Source organism: Anas acuta, chromosome 3 (genome assembly GCF_963932015.1).
Source record: "Anas acuta chromosome 3, bAnaAcu1.1, whole genome shotgun sequence".
Taxonomy (NCBI): domain Eukaryota; kingdom Metazoa; phylum Chordata; class Aves; order Anseriformes; family Anatidae; genus Anas; species Anas acuta.
Window position 1 is genome coordinate 85,928,762 of NC_088981.1, and position 13,035 is coordinate 85,941,796.

General features: G+C 36.4%; 1 long non-coding RNA gene across 1 annotated transcript in view; it reads right to left on the minus strand.

Annotated features, from left to right (window-relative positions):
* The window catches only part of LOC137854577 (uncharacterized), an 86,501-nt gene extending 74,132 nt beyond the window's left edge, over positions 1-12,369 (minus strand). Inside the window, exons 1-2 of the long non-coding RNA XR_011095254.1 lie at positions 10,739-12,369; positions 8,906-9,050 (exon numbers count right to left, since the gene is read on the minus strand). This is a non-coding gene — a long non-coding RNA (uncharacterized lncRNA). The remainder of the gene's footprint in view (positions 1-8,905; positions 9,051-10,738) is intronic.
* Positions 12,370-13,035: the final 666 nt, after the last annotated feature.

The following is a 13,035-nucleotide window of genomic DNA, read 5'->3' on the forward strand; positions in this document are numbered from 1 at the left end:
TATAAGGAAAAGGAAGGCTTTGGATATTGGTATGTAAATGTTTATATCCACATTTCAATTTTACTTTTTAGATTTCAACATTCAGACCAAAAGTTAGGGAACAAATATCTTCCAAAAGATTGCAACATAACCAAGAGCAACCTGGAAATACTACAGCTGAATTTGTCTTAAAAATCTGTCTAAACTTAAAACTATTTATAGGAGGAAAAAATAAAATGGGTGATTACATTTCATTTACAGGAAAAAATGTAGCAGGAATATACAGACAGAATATTTTGGTATTCATCCACCATTTTTACTGCAGGATTTAAATGTTTCTTCTGAAAGCAGTTGTAGTAACATCTGATTCTTCAGAGATATGCCTCAGAAAAGACAAGATATTATTCAGATAAGACAAAGTTTTTGTCAAAGGGATAAAAGTTTAAGTTCATTCCTTAAGTTGGGAAATTTAAGTGTTACTTTTTGGAATAACATAAAAAGATTTAATAAAACTATACAGACATGGGTTCAACATATTTTATCAGTAACTGCTCTGTTAGTATTAACAGATATTTTAACATATTTTGTTAATTCTACCTTCTCCAGGAGTCAAAATTTTGCATTTATCATGTTCATGCTGAGTCAGAGACTATTAGAAATTAAACTAAAAGTAGGATTCCCACTGACATCAGTGGGGATGGGACATATCACTGCATGCATTCATGATGTGAATCGTCGTAGCATAACTGTCAGATGATCACATTTCCTTTATGCTTCTGTTCTTAAATAACTAAATTATGAGGATGAAAGGATTATAGAATAATTCAGGTGGGAAAGTACCTTGGGAGATCTCTGTTCCAGACCATTCAAAGTGGCTTCAGCCACAATATCAGTCCAGCTTTCTCAGGGTTTAATCTTGAGAAACAAACAAAATATTTAAAAACTCACTGTAAAAAGCTGTATTTGCATCTCAGATGCAGTGTTCTTAGACCAGAACAGAATATTCTGTAGGTTCCAAGGGAGTTCAGATCCAGTCTTGCAGACATCTGGTTTGTGTTAAGAAGCCTAGTCAAAATCAACAGCTGAAAAAAGACTGAAACCAGTCTCTCACATGTTAGAAATCATGCTATAGGAAAAAGGAAGGAAGGAAGGAAGGAAGGAAGGAAGGAAGGAAGGAAGGAAGGAAGGAAGGAAGGAAGGAAGGAAGGAAGGAAGGAAGGAAGGAAGGAAGGAAGGAAGGAAGGAAGGAAAAGACAGAAAGAAAGGCAGAAAGAAAGGCAGAAAGAAAGAAAGATGGTTGGAGCTAAAACATGTCACTGTTGTTAGAATATAACAGTCTATGAATTTTGGTCCAGAGCTCCTATGTGACGGCTGGAAGATAAATGCTTGAAGGATTTAGAGAACAATGGTTTCAGTTTTGTACCTCAGTTCCATATCTGTTCAATAGGGATGTTTAAAGTATTTCATTTAAACTGTTGAATGCTGTAGCCTTAAAAGGAATTAGGTATATATTATGCCTGCCATCTGGATGTCTGGAAAACAGTTCAATTCTAGAACTTGATATCTAGGCCCAGGAAAAGTTGGCCTATGTCTTTTCTGGGACATGACTCCTGGATTTCTCTGTATGCCCTGTCTTCCTGACTACCTTATGCTGAGCTGAGACCTGTGAACATCCCATTTCCAGGCAGAACAGACTGAAGGGGAAGTCTGATGCATGTCAGCATCTTCCAGATTTGAATAACCAGAACACAAGGACTGCGGTAAAGGTGCAGGCTTAAGAATCTCTGAAGAGGATTCACATGCAGAAGTTTAAATGCGTAAGTATCCTATGGTATTCTGTTCTCTGTGATTTCTAGGGCTGTTCCTAGAGTACTAGAACTAGAACACTGTTGACTGTTCTGATGAGAACAGTTTCCAACATGTTTTATGCATATAGGCTTGAGGAGATAAAATGAAATTGAAAACAAGGGAAACATACAAACAAGCTGTCGGGCAAAACAGCATTGTCATCGCTGCTAATCACTCACTAATCACTCACTTTTCAGTCACTAATCACTCACTTTCAAAACTAGAAATGGTAGTGGAGAGGAACACACTCTCCATTCTTGATTTCTCCTCAGTCTGCCTTCTCTCTTAACAGTTTGATCTCTGTTCTCGAGTTTATGTCAAATGAACAAATGAACACTGACCTGGTGAGTATGCTTTCACCACCATATCAGCCAAGTCAATGTTTGCTACCTACTGACTTCTGTCTCAGCATCAACACATAATAACTTTTACTATCACCTGCAGTTGACTGGGAGTGTCTGACCCATGCTGGTGGAAATCATCTAGACCAGAAAGCTATACCATTTTAATAGGTTTCCTTCCTTTATTAGAATCACAGGTGCTAAAGTTACAAAATATAAAGCTACCATATAGGTATACTGAAGCAAATCCAACTAAAATTAAAATGTCTAAGAAATGGCGAAGGATGTTAAAGCTCCAGGAAGCGGTTCCATGGAATACAAATTTTGATCATAGTTTAGATGCTGTCATTGTGAACTTCATCATTCCGCAACACACAAAGCAGAAGGACATACAATTACACTATTTTCTCTGAATCAAGCCTTATACTGTTGGCCAAATTAGGTTGGTGCCATTTATTCCACTTCCTCATATTGTTGAAGGAGTAGGTATGACCTACAAAGCTTTCATACCCACCTCAGGCCATCATGTTTTGCAGCACTGTTTCAATGCTTGTGATAAAGTAACTAAGGTGTCCCTATTTTTTTTCTGTTCAGATCTTCATGTCAGATACTTACAATCTTAGTGATCTTCCTGATGAAATATTAAAATTAACATTAGGATATGAATGCATCATTTTTCCTTACAAGGAATTTGATTTATATTCTTAAATCTTTGCAATTTTCTTTTTGTTTTTAATGTTGTCCTAAAAAATTCCACAGATTTTTTTCTGAGTGCATCCAGTAAATTTATTAATTTAAAATTCTATTAAATTAAATTTATCATAACAGATTCTCAACATATGAAACTTTTTGAAAGTTTTTTTTTTTTAAGTATGACATAGATTTATTATTCATAGGATCATTTTCCAGTTCTAAAAAATATTTGTTCAATGATGAGTTCAAGTTTTTCTTTACTTTTCTCTATTTTTCTTCATTTTTCATGAACATTGATTTTTTGGACAATAAGTATTTGTTTGTGTATGTCTTCAGAGGATTTTGTTGCTTAGTGTGAGTTTTCCTCAAGAACAAGTATCTCTTTAAAATAATTTATTTTAATTTCAAACATGCATTTTTTTTCAAATTTGAGGTTTGATTTCTATAGCACAAAATAAACAATGTTATCAGTTTACAATTTAAGATGAAAAAAAAAACCTGTAAATACCTGTAAAAAACAAAACAAAACAAACAAACAAACAAACAACAAAAAAACAGGTAAAGATAAAGACTGTGCAAATATTATTTGTTTAAAATAGATAAAGAAAAAGATTTAATTTCATTTACAGATTCAGATAGGTACAGCAATGGTAGTGTCTACTTGAATGTTAACCACCATTGAACACAAAGGTATATGCTGCAAGATATGTAAGTGTGAAAGCAATGATTTGATCTTTTCCCCTCAACAGCATAAGCAGTCTACAAACAGATCTCAGCCCTCAAGTTCATTGTCTAAATTCAAGTTTCCTCACTAAATTTATGTAGATAAAAATGAGAGATAGGCACCTCAGAAGGAAATCTCTCTCAGAAGGTAAATTGCTTTTTGGCAGTCTGTACTGGATGTTGTTTAGTGAAGTCATTTTGGAATAGAAAAAAAAAAAAAAAAAAAAAAAAAAGGTAGTCTTGAGTATATTTATCCTACAGTGCTAGGAAAAATGCATAAAAATATTTTTTTTTTCAGGTACTTTAAAACTGCCAGGTTTGACTAGACATTCAAAAAGCAATAAGGTTTACATACTTCAAGATTCATATTAAGGTATTGGCTGTAGCTCTCTCTTGGAGAAGCAATCTAGGCTTGGGCAAATAGCATTATGCATCATGCATTTTGTCTGCAGGAGTGATTTTGAGGACAGATTGTCCCTTGGACTGTTGTTACTGAAACACTTGTCTACTTTCCAATTATCTTAGAAGCGACAGTCTGGAAATGTCTCCAGAGAGTTTTTGAACCCATGATCAGAACTTTCATTCCTGGCTGAGCTTTATGCCACCATAATACTCAGAGAAAGACATCCAAATGCATAAGTAGTTTAGAGCAGCTTTAAATTTACTTGGCATTAAGGTTCTGGCTCTAACCACAGTAAGAGATGTGCAAAGCAGGCTAAAAAGTACCTTTTTGTTTCAAATTCAAATTAAATATCTACTTAGCAAGCAAATCTTGTGATTGCAATTTTCTTTTCTTAGCAGTTAATTGTGGATGTGAATACAGCATCGCTGGCTTTTCTTAACAATTGTCAGTTCAGGAAATTCCACAGCTGCAAGGCAAGGTCTGCAAAATGAAGATGCCTTTTGGCTTACCTTTCTGCTCCCTACTCATTTATCTTACTTCATGAACAAGTGCTATTGCCAATAAAAAGCTTCACAATCTGTCTTTTGATTTATATGAAGTTCTGACAGAATTTCTCTTGGAAAGATGCCTGTCTTTTGACGTCAGAGCTCTTAATACATTTGCTTTTCATCTGGTGCTTGGGTTAAGCAAGCTGCCATCTGCTGATGCCTGTGCTTCCCCCCATCGCATTTCTTGAATGTTTGATCCCAGTGACACAGGCTTGAAGGTTCCTCTCTCAAAGGAATGGCATTTACTGCAGAACGTGGGAAATGTAATTAAAGGATACAAATAGGGTCTTTCCAAATCAGTTGTTTTTACAGAATGGTGAACGTTTCTGGGGACCTTTAGACACCATCTTTTGAATGCTGATACGGTTCCATTGAGTCCTCTTATCTTCCATAATCACTCCAGTATATATTGCTTGGGACTATATAGCTGTATTCTTATCAGAAGCAGTATTCACACTCTCTACTTCAATTACATAAGGCATTTAACCAAACATCTGTAAAATGAAGTGAAGAGGCCTACTGCTTTCCGTTGATTCAATGGGTAGCTAAATGTGTGCCTCTTGTCCTTAGAGCTGTAATAATATTAGGAGGCCTAAGACAGTCCATTTCAGTCCCTTCCTTGATTCTCAGGTTGTATGTGTCTCAGATGGTCCAGCTTCCTGTATTAAAAGGATTAATTAAAATGGCACGCTCTGAATAAAAACATTATACATAATGGTTAGATTTATTTTCCTTAAACATGTAAAAATCCCAAATCAAAGCAGCTCATGTGGCAAATGGACAGATTCACCATGCTGAAATATATCCAGAGTTGAATTCAGTTACACTCACAAAACTAAATCAAGCCTGTCTGATTCTTACCATCACGTTTGAAACATTTTATGTGTAGTGTCAGATTTTTAGAAAAAAAATGCCAATAATAATTTCAGCATTGCACTACATTTCATCACTGTGTTACATTGTCTTGTAGAGGCTTTACTTCATAAACCTGTGCCACTATCTTGTTTAACAGGCTGTTTTTAATTCTTCAAATTAAACTTCCTAAACTTGATCTCCTTTAATGGAACATGGAGGTCTCATAGCACCAGGTACACTCTAAAAGTCACAGTCTGGTTAATATAAAAAGAATGGGAAACATCAGAGCTGAATTGCAGTTTCTTTGAGGCCAAATAACCACAGGTGAGAATCAAAGAAATTAAGAGATATCAGGGCTTACTACTTCCACTCTCCTTCTCTGAGGTGGTGTCAAACATGCCCATACCAGTCCTGACATGTTCACTCTGAAAAATGAGTGCAGAAGAAAATTTCACTTATTCTGTGATCCACAAGTTTTAAACCAAAAAAGACTAGATTTAGAAGGAAGAAATATTACGAAGAAATTCTTTACTATGAGGGTGGTGAGGCAATGGCACATGTTGCCCAGAGGAGCCACATCCCTGGAAATGTTCAAGTTCAGGTTGGATGGGGCTTTGAACGAATTGGTCTATTGGAAGGTGTACCTGCCCGTGGTAGGGGGGGTGGAATTATATGATCTTTATGATCCCTGCCATGCTTCAGAAACCATTCTGTGACTGTGATTTCAGAGGAGATGCATAGGTATGAAAATAATAAAAAGAAAATCCAGGAAAAAAAATAGGATAGAGGTTTTTGTTTTTGAAAATTCATGCATAAGCGTACACATGAGTTTGGAGGAGCTATTGAAAACTAGCTCCTTTGAAAGATTATAAAATATTTAACATTTCTAAGACCTCTTTAAAAAAATTGTCAAATACTTTTCCCTAGTTGCCCCAAGTATTAGCTATGACCACCATTTATACGTTGGAAAATACTCTGTGTGAATTTGTGCAGGTATAAAAACTTCTTCGTGTGTGCTTCTAGTATCTCATCATTCTTTGGATGAAGTCTTGTATGTTTTAAGGCTGAGGAGCTGTTGTAATGGATCTATTGCTTTTAAAAATGGATATAATCCTTAAAAAAGAAAAAAAAAAAAAGTAAAGAGGCAAGATTTAACTAGATCTGATTTCTCATATTAGTGTTATGACTTTTTTTTTTCCCTTTCCCACAAAAATTCTTTTTCAAAGATCTTAGTATTTTAGTTCAAATGACCTGAATAAATAACAATGAGCACAACTGGGGTCACATTTTGCTATTTGTATTTGTCATTGGAAAATTAAAGAGAAGAAATCCCTGCAGAGTTAACAAGTTATTGGGAAACTGTTGTTGAGCATAACCCATTAGAAAGAAAAAGAGCATCTTTTTGATATTTTGGCATTAATTCATGCATATAGGAAAAAAAACAAACAAACAAACAACAAACTAACTAAAAAACAAACAAACAAACAAAAAAAAGAGGTTGTAGTAGAAGTGTCAGCTATAAGTTGTGGTACTTTTAAGATGAAGAATTATACAAGTGGACTTCCAGACAGTTACCAAGGCCTTTTCAGTTCAAAAATACATTTATGTGTCTACAAAAGTAGCAAAACAGGCTTGAATGTTCTAAATATCCTCAGAGTTCATAAAGTAGTTAGGTCTTTTGTCACCCTTTCATTGACAGTTCATGAATTTATGAGTCTCAGCCTACTTTTTCTAAAAATATCTAGTTTGGGATTCTACAAGATCATAACTTAACATTCCTTAAAGTACTTGCACAAATTTGTTTGCTTCATTTGTGTTGGTATGTCAATAAAACAAGGTGATATTCAGCTGTGCTAAATTCAGTAGTGATACTTATAGTGTTTTAGAAGCCCATAGTTGCTAAATGAGTAGCATCACTATGCGATTGCCTTTTGCAATGCTGCATGTAAAATGAAGATAGCAGTCAGTTAAACCCACAAAAAGACTTCAGTAGGCAACTAAGATATATGTTAGTATCACTGATAAGTCTAAAGTGTTCCTTGAATTTGGTATAAGTATTGGAGATTCAGATGCTGCAGATTTTGATCATCATTTAATGTCCATCTATATGTTCCAATAATAAGTTTTAAGTATGCTAAAAGATACATTAGAGTCATTAGAGTAATTTAGAATCAATGTAGACTTGTTTTCAATTATCTTTTTTCAAGTTTTGAAAGCAATATAGTAAATACATATCTCTTTTGCTGCTCCTAATTTCACAAAACCTCAGAAGCTAATATTTTGAATTTCTGGCTGTGTTTCTGTACAAAAGACTTTTGATATGTGGTCAGCCCAATTTCTTAATATGCATGTTTTCAGAATCCAAATCTGGCACAGAAAATTGTGTTCTAGGGTTCGTTTGATTGTACCTACCAAGCCACTATCAAAAGACACTAAAGGACTAAAACTGAAACCATTCACTTGTGCCTGAAATGAGAAAGGACAGTCCTGGAGCTGAAGAGGTCACTACTTTCCTTTAAAGATTGGGTAAATAAAGAACCATCTTCTTGCACTCCCTTTCTTATGTGCTTCTCTGAAGGTCAACCCCTTCTCTGGTATTCTGGGAGCTCTGAAGATGTGTGAGGAACAACCATCACAGGCAGAGGATGCAGGTCTGGAAACCTCATTAGCCCAGCCAGCAAAGCTGGCTCCAAGTAAGCTGGGGGCCAGTTTACATGTCGACCAAAAAAACAGGAGATTAAGCAAAGGCAGTGCTTCCACTCTGCTGCTGTTTCATGTGGAAAATATCACAGTTTATTTTCTGATGGAGGAATAAAAAATATGATAGTTGAAATACTTTCAATGATCAGTAATAGCTGGTTAAATGAGGCAGTTTGTTATGGTGATTTTCTCCTTTCTCAAGTTCATATAATTGTCCTGAACAGTTTCTCCATGCAGAAAATAGTTTGTAATTAAAGTTGATGGACAATATGAAACTGGCCACACTTTCTCTGTCACTTAATGAGTTCTGGAGTTCTTTGACAGAGTTGACACTAATGCTAACCAAGAGACTAAAGGAAAGACATGGTCTGCGTTCAGGCCAGAGGATCACTGTAGTGCACTTCTCCAGGAATACTGTCAGCATAAGGTGACAGTATTAAGGAAGCATAAGGAAGCAGCAAACCAGAATGCTTCTTCCCATTAGGCATCATTTGCTTCTTCTCTCAGAAGAATCACAGAGGAGAGAGATGTGGCTAAGGCAGTTCCCAGTTAATTGGTCAGCTTGCTGCAGAAGGTAGAAATCTGAGGCTGCTGTGAGTTGCTGAGCATATCTGTATAAAGAAGCTAGCATTAAACTGTGGAGAAACTGAAGGAGAAGCTTCTGCAGGACAGACTGCAGACATTCCTGAACCAGCAGTGCTAAGGACAGGATTGATTGACATAGATAAGACCTCAACTATAAGCTGAGGTCTCATAGTTGAAGATCTCATAAGATTATTCCAGATGTTCTGGGGTTTCTGGAGTGTATAACATACCTTTCTGCACCTCCACAAGAGCACAGCTGTGTGATGGACAAACCAGTAGCCTACAGAAGGAAGTGTTCTGTCTCTGGCAGCAGGGTAACACACAAGCTTGGGCACTGTCTGTGGTGCATCCTTGGCAGCTCCCAGCATACAGTCACTGAATGAGGAATGATAGGGTTGTGTCCTTCTCTTTGACATCTGTCAGCCTGGTATCACCAAATCTACTCAACTAGTTTTTGAACTTTCTGACACAGTCTGTCTCCATGATCTCTTATAGCTACAAATTCCATAAATTCACTGCCACTTTATAGAGGTGTGTTTTTATTTGTCTATTTTAACTTGATTTTCTCCTAGGTCTTATTTTCACTGCTTCCAACTTGACATTTGTGGTATACATGTAAGACACTGTCCGTCAAGAAATCTCTTTACTTTATGTATATCAGTCCAGGAAAGGTTATGGATAAGATAAATCCTATTTGAATAATGCATTAATGTAACCTGAAGTCCTCTTTCTGTTACTTTGGTGGTATTAGCGGACCTCCAAAGCTGAGGATTCTGGCTTTTAAGGTAATTCTTGAATAGTTAAACATACTTTCCTTAGCCACAGCTGCCAAATTTTGTGCCAGTTTCCTTTTCTTCTCTTCATTCATACCCAATACTTTCCACCTCCTTCCAGCTAACAAAGAACTTGAGATGATTCACAAGCTTTTAAACAACAAAACCAAAAGCATGTTAACTAATGTACTGAAATTCGGTGTTTTAAGGTGCTTGCTCACATGCTCTGTTCGTCATCAATTTATTTATATGTTTTTGTTTGTTTGTTTGTTTGTTTAATCTTTTTGGATGATTAGTTTTTCAAAGTATAAATTTTTACATCCATTTGCCTAGTAACTTTCTGGGTCATATTCTAAGCCCCAGTCATTTATGTCCTGTGCATGAAAAATAAATTAAAAGGGAAAGGAGAAATACTGTTGGGAAACTGAGGTAGAGCACTCTTCAGAGAGAAAATATATATCGTTACTCTAACTTGATATAGGAATGTCTTCTGTTTTCTCAGAGGTGTGCAAACATGTCTATAATTTAAAGAGCTATGAGTAACACATGTGGATATTTCTCTTTAAACATGATCAAGACCTAAAAAAGCTAATGCTTGCACTTGATTTATGCATTGCACATCTTCATCTCCTTGTTATGGTAATCCTTGTTGTCAGACTGCAATGATTTAAATGTTAATCATATTTAGTATCACCTGCACTGTATATTATACTGCTTCATAATACCCAGAAAATACTCTTCATATAAAGAATAGTAACAACCATTAAAAAACGGGTGCAGACACTGATATATGCAGTCAAATGTGCTCAATTCCCCTAAACACACTCCCATGAGCAGAGAACACCAAAAACACGTGTTTTCTCCAGGGTATAAAGCACAACTGTAATATTAATCTACTTTCATCATTTTTCTCAGGTCATCTGTCTTTCCATGTGTCTACAAGGTAGGAATGTACTGTGGAGTCATTTTTTTTAAATTATTATTATTATTATTATTATTTTTAAGAACAAGAGAAAGCAGTATTATGATACCTGTACTGTACTTGCTACCCATTGCTTTGGAAAATCTGAAGAGAGCTCTGCCTCAGATGAGGCTATATAGGCTATACAGTGACTACTGTATGCCCTGTGACTAGACTAAAAAGCTTAGTCTAAAACAGATGGATCTTCAGCACAGTCATGTACCTGTCTGGGAAGCTTAACGTCATTTCTGAAAAAAAAAAAAAATAATGATAGTTTGAAAAGGCTTTTTGGGGGGAGATGAAAAGCCAAGACCACTGTTTCCACTTACAGGAGTATGTCCATGTTTCTGAAACACACCTTGCTCTCCAGCATCCCTGGCTTCTGTAACAGCTTGCCACATGAGATACTGAGGAGTGCTGGAGCTTGTTAGCCAGGATGTTCATGCTTTTCAGAAACCTGCCACAGGACAGCCCACTCTGAGAACTGCTGAAGCTCCAGCTCCAGTCAGCAGCCCTGGAGACTGGTGGTCTGAATCTGCCTGACATGTCATAGGAGCAGGGACCTGCAAGGGAGACAAAACAAAACACAAAACAAAAATGAAAAATAACAAAAACAAACAGAAAAAAAAAAAAAAAGCAAACAAAAACCCACTTCTTTCAATCCCTACATGTGTGTCTTGTACCTCTGAATGACCATGGTGGCCTTGCCCTGGACCCTTAAGTTTGTCAATACCTTTCTTGTACTGGGAAATCCAAACCTGGACATTTCCAGATGTGGTCTGACAAGGTCTGAATAGAGGGAAATGAACAAGTAATCATTTTCCTTATCTGCTCGCTATACTTTTGATAACATGTCTCAGTATGTTGGTCTTCATTGCTGCAAAGGCACACTACTAATTAGTGCTTGATATGTTGACTCCCGGGATCACTTTGTCCTCTTCTGCAAAGCTGCTATTCATTTATTTATTTGTTTGTTTGTTTGTTTATTTTTCCAGATGACCCCCAGCCTGCACTGCTGCATAGTGTTTTTCTGTCCCAGATGTAGGACTTCACACTTGCTTCTATTTAACTACATGAAGTTCTCATCTGCCTATTTCTCCAGGCTGTCCTTATCCATCTGAACAGCAGCCCTGCAGCCCTGGCTTCTTTCATGTTGATTGGTCCTCATGATGTAGTTTTGCCCATGGACTTGCAGAGGGTGTATTCCTTCCCTGCAGACACTGAACAGTATTGACCTCTGGGGAACACCATTTGTGTCTGTCCTGTGGTTAGACTTCATCTTGCAAAACCCTTTGTACCAAGCACTCATATGCCAGACTGTAAGAAGCGTGAAGTATTAGGGGTTATTTGCCCACTACTGTTATTTCTTCCTGGTTTGTCATTGATTGTTCCTGAACATTGTATCCACTCCAATTACCTTATCCTCCGGTTCAACTGACTCTTTCAACACGTGCTTTTGAACACTTTCCATATCTGACATTTAGTTTTCTTTTTCTACTAGCTGTAACAGAAGCAAAACTCATCCACTTCTAAAAGTGCAGTATCTGCTACAAAGAGATATCACAGGGCACATACACACACAATAGGACAGTAGACAAGAAAAATCTTCTGGCTGTTTGCAAACGTGCATTGTCTCTCAGAGGCTTACATTTGCTCTGCCAATTTAACCATGAATGACAAACAGTAACAGAAAGTATTATATTGTACTGTATTCTCAAATGTTAAGTACATATATGGATTTCATTAGGTTTTCATTAGTTCAGTGGAAACTGAACTAATCTGTAGCCCATCTGTGAACTCCAATGAACATGATGCAGTAATATGGAGTCCAAAGAGAACATCTGGTAAACTCTAGAGCAAGTTCAAACAGAAACTAGTCTGAAATCAACTTTGAAAAAGAAAATCTAACATGGAGAAAAAGCACTTTTCCAATTCATGACTCAATAAAAAACAACCCTGTTCATTAACATGCACTCACTGTGATAGAAATTGTATAATTAAAAGAGAACTTGTTTACATTCGTTAGGAATAAGCTCTGAGTATTTCATTTTAGTTATGTCCTCCATTATGCAAAATATGTTGCTTCACTTCACTGAGAACCTCATCATCTTTTTATATGAGAATTCCATTATTTCCAACTTTTAAAGTACTTCTAACACTAACTTTACCGTATTACAGACATGCTCACAACAAAATTCCTTTAGGTTTCTATGAAGCACTTTATGACAATTTCAATCAGCTTAGAGACTGCAGATTCTCTGTGATTGAGTATAAACTGGACTCAAAAACTGTGGTTAAGGATGACCAGAATTGCTGAGCACTGAAGTGACAAATGCAGTGCTTAAACAAGCTTTTGTTAATAACTTGTCTATTCTGTTATGGGACCAAAGACCAAGGAGCAGCAGCCACATGCTGCTCATCCCCACCAAACACCATTTTTCCCAGCGTGAGATAACTTCTACTTGGTAGACTGCTGACAACCTGAAACAGGAATTGATGACATTCATTAGGAAAACACTGGCCTATATCAGTTATAGCAGTTTAACAGAATATTCAGAAACTCAACCTATGTAAAAGCTGAAGATAGATTACAATGTCTAAGCATCTGGATTGTGCTTTTTCTTTT